At 48.4% G+C, this 12,018-nt stretch overlaps 1 long non-coding RNA gene across 1 annotated transcript in view; it reads left to right on the top strand.

Moving 5' to 3' along the window:
* The first annotated feature begins 1,265 nt into the window (after window positions 1-1,265).
* The window catches only part of LOC125915887 (uncharacterized), a 24,356-nt gene continuing 13,603 nt past the window's right edge, over window positions 1,266-12,018 (top strand). Inside the window, exon 1 of the long non-coding RNA XR_007455781.1 lies at window positions 1,266-2,913. This is a non-coding gene — a long non-coding RNA (uncharacterized LOC125915887). The remainder of the gene's footprint in view (window positions 2,914-12,018) is intronic.

Genomic DNA, 12,018 nt, shown 5'->3' with positions numbered 1-12,018 from the left:
CTATTTGGCCCTTTACAAAGACCGTTTGCTGACCTCGTTCTTTAGTATTACATTTAAAACTCTTAACAAGGGGCGCGTGGGTGGCTCAGGCGGTTGAGTGTCTGACTCTTGATTTCAGCTCAGGTCATGATCTCATGGTTTTGAGAGTTCAAGCCCCACGTTGGGCTCCGCGCACTGTGCAGAGCCTGCTTGGGATTCTCCCTCTCTCTCTCTGCCCCTTTCAAATAAATAAACTTTAAATAAAAACAAAACTTAGCAAAATGGAAGGGGAGAGTATAAACAGTGCCTCCCAAAGGAAAGAAAAAGCATGACCCTGAAGGGTGACCAGAGTAGGAACAGAAACTTCCTTCCAACTTTCAAGGAACAAGTAATTTCTCTGTTCCATAATGTGTTCCAGGGCCTAGAGAACAGTGGAGGGCTTCCCAGCTCCTTTTAATTAACTAGTTCACAGAGGTTTACAATCCCCAAGCTGTTTTAATTGGAAGGAATGCTGCAGAATGAAAATAACAACAGCTGATAGTTATGGAACTTTCTCTATGCTGCCAGGTGCTGTGTTAAGTCAAAGATGGCCATTTAATCCTCTTGACAACAAGGGAAGGTAGAGTGCTATTGTTGCTCACTTCTGTGCATGAAGTTAGAGCCTCAGGAGGTCAAGTGCTCAAGGCATTGCTCAAGGCACCCAAGTTGGTCACAGCTCAGGCCTCTAATCTTGTTTCCACCTTCAGAGACTACACTCTTAACACCACACCATTTAATTTTAACCTAATAAATCTGCAAATATTAGGAAATGTACAATTTCCTGAAAAAATATAAAGCACCCAAACTAAAAAAATAATATTGGGGGGGTTATAAACTTCCTACCAACTCCCAGGGAGCAAAGAATTATGAGCCACAAAATGGTCTGAGTCATAAAAAACAGGTTTCCCAATGAATTTTATGCCCTAGTCTGTGGGTTGCAAGAGCATCCATTTCTTGACCTATCATCTTCTCTGTCCCCAAAAAGAATCCCTACAAGTGAATAATAGCTAACGTTTTTATCTGGACTTTACGCCAAGGCACTATGACTTTCTATGCAGTAACTCCAACCTAGGAACAATGATCTGCAAAGAGACACAGAAAGGCTGAGCGGTTGTGCACAGACTCACAACTTGCAAGTGAGAGGACTTGTATCCAAGGCCAAAGGAGGCAGTAAACAAAGTCAGCATCTTTTTTTAAATTTTTTAAAAAATGTTTATTCATTTTTAAGAGGGAGGAGGAGAGGGAGAGGGAGAGGGAGAGAGAGGGAGAGAGAGAGAGAGAGAGAGAGAGAGAGAGAGAGAGAGAGAGAAGGGGAGGGACAGAGAGAGAGAGAGGGAGACACAGGATATGAATGAAGCAAGCTCCAGGCTCTGAGCTGTCAGCACAGAGCCCAACGGGGCTCGAACCCAGTAACTGTGAGATCATGACCTGAGCCGAATTCGGAGGCTTAACCGACTGAGCCACCCAGGCACCCCCAAAGTCAGCATCTTTAATACACTTCCTATGATCCTATGGTAATGAATCTGAAGAAAATCCTATCGGTGGCATTCCCACCACGCCTGAACAAGTCTGGACAATTCCTTTAAACTCCCAACAGAGCAGTTCGGGACCCAAAAGATCTTCCTTGAAAAGAGGTGGGATCCCACGCCCGGTAAACGCTAGAACCCTAACAGCACTACATCAAAGACCACGCGTTGCACGACCCCGTTTGCACGGAAGGCCCGGAGGAGGGACACGTAAAGAGACAGCAAGGACTGCAGCGGCTGAGAGGGGCTGGGGGCCGCTGCCGAAGGAGGCGCACGGGGTGCGAGGGGGTCCTGTGAGGGGTGTCGGAGTCGGCCTAAAACGGGATCTGGGGGAGGGCTGCACAACTTTGGACACGTGCTCTCAAGGACAGCGGGGCTGCGCACTTACAGGGGGTGGGTTTTCACGCACGGACACACCCATCTCTGCGAAAGCATCCTCGCGGCCGCTCATGCTCATCCAGGACCCCGCACCCAGGCTTGCTCTCCCTCGGGTCTGCGACGCTCACGGGAAATCCCCAGTGCAGAGAGCACGCGGACCTGGGCAGGGCACAAGACCGGCCGGCCTTCGGCAGCTGCTCCGGAAGCCGCTCACGGGACTGTTCAGGGGACTGCTCAGGGGACGCCTCAGGAGTCGCCGCTGGAAGAGGAAACCCAGGGTCCAAGCTGCCTCGCGGGCTCGAAGTAGACGCCCAGAGCGACGGCCCTGGAAGGCGCCACCCCCAACCCAGGGCCTGACTCTCTGCGCATGCGTCCTGGGGTAGGCCCAAGCCAGGCCGCGGGAGTCCCCCGCATTCGCCCGTGGCTACGGAGAACAGGCAGTAGAACCACGTACCCGTCTTGTTGTGGTCTTACAGTTGCCGGCCTCCAGGCGCTTCCCCGGCTCGCAGAGGAGGACCAGGTGGGGCCCAGCGAACAGGCATTTCCCGGTCAGGCCATGGGTACTGAGTGCGCAGGCGCGCCCTGCCACCCCGGCGCAAGGGCACCTGGGAAGCCCTCGGTGGCGGGAGAACAGCCCTGCGGTAGCGGGAGAACAGCCCTGCGGCGGCGGAGAGACTCTCAGCTGGGACAGTGGGACGTCCGTCGTCGTGCCCGGGGGCCCCAGGTGGTGTGTTTTCAGTCGCCTTACCTTTATGTCATGATCTAAGCACTGCGCTAATCGATACAAAGTAAGTTCCGGTTTAAGAATTTTTACCATATCCATTCTATTCCGGCGGAAAAGAGAACTGATTCCAGCAGTTGACTAAAATCACAGCCCTGTCAGGGCAAGTGCCCACAGTGCCTGGCGCAGAACCGATGCTGCCTGACTGCTCCCCGAACGGCTGGACGAAGTCCCCCCAAACGGGCATGCTGTGTCTGGACCCAGTTGCTGGTAAGCGAACCATCTGTTAGATGGGCCGATAAAACCAACTTTTTCGTTTGTCGCAGAGTAGCCTGGGGTGAGAGGTAGGGTTGCGGGATTCAGCGAACGCAAACGGAATAACCCAGTTAAATCTGGATTGTGGGGAGATGACAATCTTTGTAGGATTAGGTAGGTCCCACTTGGGCACACTGGGTTTCCTATAGTTTTATCTGAAACCCTAGTGAGAAGGCAACGTGGTCAGGTGGGGAGGGAAGACGACTGCATTCCTCTTAGACAACCGAAGAAGGAAACGAAAATGGGTGTCTGTAATTTATAAATAATTACCGAGCAGGTCTGAAGACCATCCTTGAGAAGCTTTGATTTATAAAGTGCCTGGCTCTCTGCTAAGGGTTGTATTTATGTTATCTTAAATGTTTGTTTATTTTTGAGAGAGAGAGAGAGAGAGGGTGAGTGAGTGGGGGAGGTGCAGCAAGAGAGGGGGACTGAGGATCCGAAGCGGGTTCTGTGCCGACAACAGAGGGCCTGATAGGGCTGGAACTCGAGAACCGCGAGATCATGACCTGAGCCAAAGTCAGATGCTCAACCGACTGAGCCACCCAGGCGCCCCCTACGTTATTTTACTTGAAATTTCGTTCGCAGTGGGGTAATTCTTCTTACTTTACCAATGAGGAAAGAAGCTCCGAGATAGAAAGTCACTTGTACGTTCCCACATTTTTATTCAGTCACCCCCAAAATATTTACTGAGAACTGACTGAGTGCTGATCTGGTGTTTTGATTCCACACACAGTCAGCCTCCTGAGCTGGAAAATTCCATTCCCTGCCCACTCCTCAGCCTCCCTCCCTTTCCCCACTCCAGCTGCAGTTTCCATGGTAACAGGCAGAATCTGCCTCCATAGCTAACAAGAGCTAAGAGCTCTTGAGGGGGAACAAGCCAGAACCATTGACGTCAACCTAGCCTGGCTGGGGGATGGGGAGGACTGCCTGAAGCCTTCAAGCCTCCTCCATCGGTGATTTATGCAAGACTTTTATATGTGTGAAAAATCCGTCCTTGGATGGGGGGGGGGGGTCTCTGCAGAAGAACAAAATTTTGGCTCTGTGAACCTTTGCGGAGTCCACACGGTTGTGGGTTTTCAGTTCAGAAGCTGCTGCAAGCAGCAGTGACGTTAACATGCGTATATACCATTTATTAATTCATTTAGTCTGTCATTCAACCAGTAGTAATTGGTGGGGTGGTGGCATTCCATGTGTCAGGCATTCTGTTGCTAGAGCCTGAAGATATGATTGCTGTCACCACATTCATGGTTGGGGTGCCTGGGTGGCTCAGTCAGTTAAGCGTCTGACTTTGGCTCAGGTCATGATCTCATAGATGGTGGTTTGGGCCACATCCGGCTCTGCCCACTTTGGATCCTCTGTCTCCCACTCTCTGTCCCTCCCCCACTTGCTCGCACGTATGCTCTCTCTCTCTCTCTCTCTCTCTGTCCCTCCCTCCATCCCTCCCTCAAAAATAAATATACATAGGGGCGCCTGGGTGGCTCAGTCGGTTAAGCAGCCGACTTCAGCTCAGGTCATGATCTCTCGGTCCGTGAGTTTGAGCCCCGCGTCGGGCTCTGTGCGGACAGCTCAGAGCCTGGAGCCTGTTTCAGATTCTGTGTCTCCCTCTCTCTCTGACCCTCCCCCGCTCATGCTGTCTCTCTCTGTCTCAAAAATAAATAAACATTAAAAAAAAATAAACATACATAAACACACACACAAAACCCAAAAAGCCATTCGTGGTCTCTACCTTCCTGTTGCTTACAGTCTAGCAGGAGAAACATGTATTTATTTGCTCATTCTTCAGTATATTCTGAGAGGCCATTATGTGTGAGGCATAGATTAGAATCTGGAGGACACAGAGGTGAGTTTTAAAAACAAAACAGGGGCACCTGGGTGGCTCAGTTGGTTAAGCGTCCAGCTTTGGCTCAGGTCATGATCTTGCGGTCCGTGAGTTTGAGCCCCGCATCAGGCTTTGTGCTGACAGCTCAGAGCCTGGAGTCTGCTGTGGATTTTGTGTCTCCCTTTTTCTCTACCCCTCCCCCGCTCATGGTCTGTCTGTCTGTCTCTCTCTCTCTCTCTCTCAAAAATGAATAAATGTTAAAAAAATTTTTTTTAAATAGAACACTGTACTGCATGGAAATGACTGATGGGATCAACGTCTTATGTTAAACAGATCTTGGCAAACACAGCAAATATTTACTGGGCACCTCCTATGGTGTCAGGCACTGTTTTAGGCAAAGGGGCTATAGCAGTGAGCACAATAGATTTGGTATCTATTCTTATGGAGCCTACATTATGGTAGAAAAAGACAGAAAATATGTAAATGAATCAGTGTTCTTTCTTACAACAAATAGGATACTCAACTTAAATTGACTTAAATAAAAATGATTTATTGGCCCAATTAATTGGAAATGCCAGAGATATAGATGGCCTCATCAATATTTATAAACATGATTTATATTATTGCAGACATTTATAGTTTTCCTGCCCAGTACTCTTTCTCCCTGCTTCTTGCCACAGCCCTCCTTTGTATGGGGAACTGATGGGTATCTGACCCAGGTCTGGTCATTCACTCTGCTCCATTGCTGTGCCTGTAGTGATTGGTTCAGGGATGAGTACGTGACTCTAGATGAGCCACTCAGAGACTTACCTGGAAGTGTTCCCTGGGAGCTATGAGGAATGACATTCTCCTTGCCAGGGTGTGCACCTGGGCTATGGCCATCTTGTCTGCCTCTCAGGGAATAAAGCAAGAGAGTTAGAGTCCCCTACTCTCTTCTGCTGCTTAGGTTAGAAAATGTATGTACTGTGCTTAGCACAACGTAAGCTCTCAATGTACGTTAGCCAGTGTTGTTAGTGAGTTACAAAAGGGAGCAGCGAGAGGAAATTCTTTGTAGGGACTGGAAGACTGTGGGTTTGTTGACCACTTCAAAGTAAATGCAAATCAGGTCTCTTGGAGGGCATGGAATGAAAATGAATGGAGGTACACAGTGTAGAGGAATGTGTTGTCCAGGCTGTGGTGAGGTTTTATGAGCTATCCCGGATTCACTGCATAGCCCAATTCCCTGGATTCAGAATGCTTGGACCAACCCATCAAGCTTTCACTGACACGGCCTTGGTACGTCCAGACTGCTGTAATGCAAGTATCATAAACTGGATGGCTTATAAACAACAAGTATTTATTTCCCACAGTTATGGTGGCTAAGAAGTCCACGATCATGGTGATGGCATATTTGGTGTGTGATGACAGCCAACCGAAGGGTACAGTTTGAGCCACAACAGCAAGTGTACCGCCCTCTTTGCTGGTTCCTCTGCTTGCACTTTTCCTTCCTTCTTCCCTTCATTTCCCAGCCTAGGCCAGTGTGAACTTCCTAAAATGCAGATAGGACCAGAGGCCTGCTGTGAGTTTGGGGGCTCATCGGGGCCCGTTTTTTTCTTTTTTTTCCTGTATTTCAGGAAATAAGGCAGAGCCACCTTAGTCACTCTCTGCCCTCTTTTTGGATGGTGAATGTGGAAGCCTTGAGAAGGATGGAGCCTTGAGTCAGAATGCTTCAGTTAGCGCTTGTCTCCTTTCTCCTCTCCTAGCAATTTTCCTCCCCTTGTTTCTCAAGGACCCAGTTCTTCTTGGAGAGGGGAGCACAAGGTAGAGGGGAGGAAATGTATTCCCAACACCATCTGCCTCAGTTGGCCTTTTTCTCTCTCAGTCAGGGCCAGTGTAGGGGGTATAATGGTGGCCTGCCCCCAGAAAGATACATCTTCATCCAAATCCAGAGAACCTGTGAATGTTACCTTATTTGGGAAAAGGCTGTTTGCTGGTGTGATTAAATTAAGAGTTTTGACATGAGATCATTATGGATCACTCGAGTGGACCCTACCAATGACCAGTGTCCTTATAACACTGAGGCAGAGAGGGGCACCTGGGTGACTGTTGGTTAAGCATCCAACTCTTGGTTCCAGCTCAGGTCACGATCTCACGGTTTGTGAGTTTGAGCCCCACACTGGGCTCTGCTCTGACAGCATGGAGCCTGCTTGGGATTCTGTCTCCCTCGCTTTCTGCCCCTTCCCCCGCCCTTCAAAATAAATAAACATTTAAAAAGAGCGAGGCAGAGAGGTTAGGTGGAAGAGAAGGCAGTGCGGAGGTGGAGGCAGGTGCATCCAGTGGGCGATTGACTGCCGGGGGCAGGACTCTCACCCCGCCTGAGTCAGGCCTCTGGGAATTGCTTATCCACTCACTGTTGGTATGTGATGGGGGAATACTTGGTTTGCTTCCCTGCCCCGACCTGGGTGTGGCGCCTCACTCTCAAGGAACCTAGCAGCTAGTGAGCTCTGCATACGTATCTGAATCCATTGCCTAGGATGCTCTGCACTCACCACACAACCGTCCCTGTGCAAGGAAGCATGGCATGAATTAGCAAAGGAAAAACACCAGGACAGGTCATGAGGGAGACCATGGAAGGAAGGAAGAAGCACTATACAGTTTTGTGCCTTCCACGTGCCTTTTTTCCTGGTTTTGAACAATTTCCATTTTGCACTGGGCCCTGCAAACTGCAACCAGTCCTGCCTTCAGGAGTTAACACTTTACCCCCAGTGGGTGTATACGATCAACTCTACCTCTTTCAGGAACTCCTCTGCAGAAATATGCACCTAAACATGATCCTGGTCTTGCAGAGAACTAGCCATCTGCCTGTGGTGAAGCACAGCTCTTCTCGGAGGCCAGGGCAAAAACTTGGCCTGTGTCCTTGTCAGTCTCCTCAGCACACCTGATATAGCCCATCACTCACCAGCCCTGCCAATTTGGCCTCCTGAAATAGCTCTTTTCCTCAGGCCTGATCTCGTTGTTTCCAGTACAGAGAGGGCCACCACTACCACCGCTTGGACCCTGCAATCAAGTCCTAATCCCTTTGCATTTTTACCTCTTCGAATCCATTCTCCATGCCTTTTAAAAATGAGAATCAGACCATCATTCCTCTACCTAAAATCCTCCAAAAGATTCCTGCGGCTCTTTGGCTGAAGACCCACCTCCCCTCCAAGGCTCGTGTGGAGTGGAGACTCCCAAGTTCTGTTTGGAAAGTCCATGGAGTGGCAGTTTTGGCTTAGAAAACAGAACGTGTCTAGAAGCTATATTTGCATCACCTTATGAACAACTACATCATATTACTGTTCTAAGAAAATAGACAACGTTCATCAATACATACTTGCATTTTGGGGGGTGTGTGTGTGTGTGTGTGTATGCATGCGTATACCTTGATATAGATACAGGGAGGTGACACATAGTAACAGTAAAAATATTCCCATTCTCTTATGGTTGCATTCCAGATATATTTTGGAATTTAGTTCATTGGACAGTAATCAGGGCCTTTCTCCGTAGTGGCCATTGTGAAGGGGATTCAGGACACTGAACGGTTTTATTAGAGCATGAACGGGGGTAGACTGTCAGCCCCAAGATCCAGGGTTAATCAGTGGGAAAGATCATTACCAGGGGCATGTTTGTTTGGTTTTGAAATGTGGATGGAACATTGGAAGATTGGAAGTTCCAGTCCCTGTCCCCCACACCCACACATCCCATAGACTGCACTGCATATATTGTGTGGTCCCTGCCTGGCCTTCAGCCCAGGAATCAAGGGAACATTCTGAGGTGGGGCATTGGCGGGAGGCCCTGTGTGAACTTTTGAAGCTCACTTTCCTCAGAGAGCACGGGCTTCGGCCAGAAATCTCCCTTTCAACCTGTCTCCAAATCTCTGTACCTGTTCAACAGTTGATCACCTCCCACCATCTCAGAACCTGTCAACTGGGTCCTTTTGTATCTGTTCCATCACCATGTCTATGTTGCCAGCTTGTCTCTCTGGACCACTGTCTCCTACGTGTGCTCCCTCCTCCTGTCACCTTCCACCCAGTCCGCCAAACATCCAGAGTGGCTTCCATGGCCCTTACAATAAATTGCAAGTCCCTCAACCTGGGTCACATGAATACCTCTGACCTGGCTCTTTGTCCCAGACTTTGGCTTCCTCTTCATCCTTGTCTCCTAGCTGCCCCCGCCTCCAGCCGTAATGACCTTTCTTTCTGTTCTCTGGGGAGCCCACGCTTTCTCTCAAGATTTGTCTGGGCTCATTGCCCATGCTTTGTTCCTCGCCTTCTATTTTGTATTAACCATGTTTCCAGCTTCTGTAAATGTGATGCTGTCATATCTGCCCTACATGCCCATACTGGACAAGCCAGTATCTTATTTTCTGGATAAGCCAGTAGTGTGCCTATGTCTCCTTGCCACGGCCTCCTGCCTCCCTCACTGCACCCCCCTCCTCAGGAGAAGCCTTCTTCCTGGGGGTGTGCTTTTTTTTCAAATGCAGATTCATCAATCCCCAGTCTATACATTCCTGACCACACCACCTTTTGTCAGCTTCTCACACTCTGGACCACCATTCCTGTGCTTTAGTTACCCCAGAGCCAGGTACCAGAGGACCAGGGACATCACCTGTGCCCCACAACCCACTGAAATTATTCAGTGTAGCGAATCCTAACCTGACTTATTCTACCTCACCTGTTCCTTTTTTTCAGAAACCACAATAAAGGTTCTTACCCACATTTCTCCCCGGCTCCCTCTGCCTCCTGACTGGCCCTTATAGACCTGCAGGGCATGGTGTGCCCTTCTTGGGAATTGTAACAAACTATCTTTTTTTTAAAGCTTGCTTGCTTGCTTGCTTGATTGATTGATTGAGTGTAATCGCTACACCCAACAATGGGGCTCAAACTCAACCCCAAGATCAAGAGTTGCATGTTCCTCCAACTGGGCCAGCCAGGTGCCCCAACAAACTATCTTTTTTTTTTTTTTTTAATTTTTTTTAACGTTTATTTATTTTTGAGACAGAGAGAGACAGAGCATGAACGGGGGAGGGGCAGAGAGAGAGGGAGACACAGAATCGGAAGCAGGCTCTAGGCTCTGAGCCATCAGCCCAGAGCCTGATGCGGGACTCGAACTCGCGGACCACGAGATCGTGACCCGAGCTGAAGTTGGACGCTTAACCGACTGAGCCACCCAGGCGCCCCACAAACTATCTTTTTAATGACAGTCATCTTCTGATCTGTTGGCCTTGCTGCACCTCACATTTCCTGTTGATATACTATATTTTAGAACACATTCTCACACCAGTTCCTTCTAAATAGCCTTCCATTCACCCCACACCCCTGAAATTGCTCTGCTCAAAACCTACTATGTTGTTAGGTCTAGTGGTCACTTCTGTGTCCTCAGGTTATGTGGCTTCACCATGGCCATCTACACAATTGACCTCTTTGTCTTTCTTAAAAACACTTTCTTCTAGTGCCTTCTTTGACCCTCTGTTCCCTTGGTTTCCTGGCTCCACTTTCTCCTTCTAGCTTGTCTTCTTTTGCTTTTAGATATCAAAGCTGAAGATGTGCACATCCTTTGACTAGGCCATTCTCCCATTCTCGTTCAAGGAGCCTAGATGGTGACTCCCAGGAAGGCATACTGAGCGAGGAATAATAATCGTCTCCAACATTGAGTATTTCATCTATACCAGTCGTGTTCTAGACACGATAAGCAATTCAGATCATGTTCCTCTTTTCATTGAGCTGACAGTCTTGTGGGGCCAGAGTCATCATCAAACAAGTTGAGAATAAGGAAGTTCCCACAAGTTGGGAAAAGACGCGTTGGTCCCCAGCCAGGGAAACAAACAGCCACCAGAATCAGTTTTAAACCCATTCAACCGATCGGTGAAAACTCGCCTCAGAGAATGCACTTTTTGCAAGCCAAACAATCAGTGTCAGCACTTTGCTTTGGAAAGTCAGCCACTGAAAGAGCTCATCAAGGATGGACTCACTCTGATAAACACGCCTATAAGTGCCAACCAATCAATAGGGGTCTCACTTGAGAGACCACGGTCCTGTAGATGATGTCAACCTGGTTGTGTCCCAGAAGGCCTGCCAAACCCTGAGCTCCAAATTCTGTATAAAGTCAGTCGATTCTGTACAGAGGTGACCCAACCAGCCTTGTACTCCCCCATTATGGTAAAAAAAATGAGTTCAGCATTGACCTTTTATTTCACATACTGAATTGTATTCGTCTGCTAGGGTTGCCATAACAGAGCACCACCATGGTAGAAATCTATTTTTGTGCAATTCTGGAGACTAGAAGTCCAAGATCAAGGTGTCTACAGGGTCAGTTTCTCTTGAGGCCTTCTTTCTCCTTGGCCTGTAGATAGTGTCTTTCCCCTGTCCCTGTGTATATGCAAATTTCCTCTTATAGGGATAGTAGGCAGATTGGATTAGGGTTTACTCTAATGACCTCATTTTACCTTAACTGTCTCTTGAAGGGTCCTATCTTCCAGTATAGTTTCATTCTAAGATACTGGGGTTAGGACTTCAACATATGAACTCAGGGGATATAATTCAGCCCATAACAGAGTAGTAGTCTTATTGTGGGATTGTGTGTGTGTGTGTGTGTGTGTGTGTGTGTGTGTGTGTGTGTGTGTTTAGTTTTTTAATGTTTATTTATTTTTGAAAGAGAGAGAGACAGAGCATGAGTGGGGGAGGGGCAGAGAGGGAGGGAGACCCAGAATCTAAAGCAGGCTCCAGGCTCCGAGCTGTCAGCACAAAGCCTGATGCTGGGCTAGAACTCAGGAACCATGAGATTATGACCTGAATTGAAGTTGGACACTCAACCAACTGAGCCACCCTGGCACCCCTATTCTTGCATTTCTAAGTTTTCTGTGCTTTCCTCAGAATATGTCTCTTTCCTCCAGTAGGAGTGACAAAGTATTACCCCTGGTTTTTGGACAGATGCCACAAGTTCTCCCTATGAGCAAAATTCATTTCACCTAAGTCTTTATATTCTGGGGTGCCTGGGTGTCTCAAATGGTTGTGTGTCTGACTCTTAATGTAGGCTGAGGTCATGATCACATGGTTTGTGGGATTGAGCCCCACGTGGGCTCTGCGCTGACATTGTGGAGCCTACTTGGGATTCTCTCTTTCCCTCTATCTGCACCTCCCCTGCTCATGCTGGCTTTCTCTTAAATAAATGAACATTAAGAAAGAAAGAAAGAAAGAAAGAAAGAAAGAAAGAAAGAAAGAAAG

This window comes from Panthera uncia (genome assembly GCF_023721935.1).
Source record: "Panthera uncia isolate 11264 chromosome E2 unlocalized genomic scaffold, Puncia_PCG_1.0 HiC_scaffold_19, whole genome shotgun sequence".
Lineage (NCBI taxonomy): Eukaryota > Metazoa > Chordata > Mammalia > Carnivora > Felidae > Panthera > Panthera uncia.
Note: the sequence above shows the minus strand (reverse complement) of the source record. Positions and strands in the feature narration are given on the sequence as shown.